Below are 1,613 nucleotides of genomic sequence, written 5' to 3' on the forward strand. Positions count from 1 at the left end.
TTGGCAAAAGGAATGTGGCAAAAACTGCAAATAATCACATTTTCCCATCCTTATTTAGTATTATTTTTTTAACATATTCTTAATTAGAAAGGTAGTGAACTTGTGACAGACAAAGCAATTAATGCACATTCAAATTAATTCTCTGGATAACAATTCTGAATACTATATTATAGACTGGTCTGTGTGTTAGAACTTTCCAATGCCAAATTGTATTTACCTATATTATTACAGGGAAGAAGCTGAGAAGAACCTCCTCTGTATCTTCCTTTAGAGAGCAGGGTTCTGAAAATGGCTTTTCTGCCCTTTGAAACTCTCTGGACAATTTATTTGGATAAATGAATTCCATTTTATTAATAGCAATTTTCTCAGTTTTTAAATAGCACATATGTTTAAATAGCATTTTTCAGGTGATCTTTCAGGTTGAACAGAACTTTAAAGTAAAACTGATATTGACAATAGAACAGTTATATATTATGAAGATGAAATCATAAATATTGAAAAGAAAACAGAAAAACGGAAAAAGTAAAAAAATAGTTTCCAAACCAGCACTGAAAATAACTCAATTTATAAAATGCTGTTTCTCAACACATCTGTAGAAGTAAATGAGATCCATCAGAGGCCATGGTTTACAGCCTATGAACTGTGAATATTTCAGCGGGACTGCGTGCAGAAGCCCCAGCCTGGAACCTAAAACAATGAAGCCACAGTACAGCTGCTCTTACAGAGTAGTGACAAGCTATATCTACTATTTTTTAGCAAGACTATTAATGCTTATTTTAGTCTTTAAAGAAAATTTAGAAGAAGTAGTAACACTAAATCTAAGTCTAATTTTATCTTTAACCATATGGTTACACTACGGCGCACATTATTTGTCTTATGAAACGAACATAAAAATAATGGGATAATAGAAAAACAAAACAAATAGGACAGCATTGAGGGTGGTGTATTGTTTAAAAGGCAATATATGTAATGAAGTAGCTGTTCACTATCAGGATCTACAGTATTTCCCACTCTGCCCGCTCTTTGCAAGTGCTCCCACAGTTTGTGCTCCGCATCTTGAATGTGAGTCTGATTCAGCTACTCTCACCACCAAACACGAGCTACAAAAGTCTCCTCTACATGGATCTAAAACCAGACACAGAACTCAAAAAATACGTCCAATGCCTCTGTCTTTGAACAGGGAAAATGCTAAACAGCGATTGTGGGTTTTCTTCGACTTGGTTCTAAGTACAACAAATGCGTGGCCGGGAAGTCAGTGTGTCTGAGACCGCTGATGCATTTTGAAATGTTTCCATCACACGGAAAAAATGTTTTCAAAACCTGTGCTTTCCCAACGAGTAACAGTTGAGCCTTTTATAGCTTTTCTCCTGGCACGGGACATGATTAGCAAGTACAAAGATTTAGACAGAGATTTATTAAGTAACAGTTATATTGTGTTGTAATTAAAACGTAGGAAATTCGTCGTCTACTTAAGCGTTTAAAAATGCTTAATGTAGGAAGCAATTACATCTCATTTTCAAATTATTCCCCTGACTACAGAGCACGCTGCGGACAGAGTAAAACGCGGCCGCAGGGGCGGAGGCGGCGGCGGGCCGTGCCCGCTGGCCCGGCCG

The 1,613-nt window shown here is 37.0% G+C and overlaps 1 protein-coding gene across 1 annotated transcript in view; it reads right to left on the reverse strand.

Moving 5' to 3' along the window:
- PAX9 (paired box 9) overlaps nt 1-1,613 on the reverse strand; it is a 21,292-nt gene that overhangs the window by 15,368 nt on the left and 4,311 nt on the right.

Source organism: Geospiza fortis, unplaced genomic scaffold (assembly GCF_000277835.1).
Source record: "Geospiza fortis unplaced genomic scaffold, GeoFor_1.0 scaffold54, whole genome shotgun sequence".
In the NCBI taxonomy this organism is placed as follows: Eukaryota; Metazoa; Chordata; class Aves; order Passeriformes; family Thraupidae; genus Geospiza; species Geospiza fortis.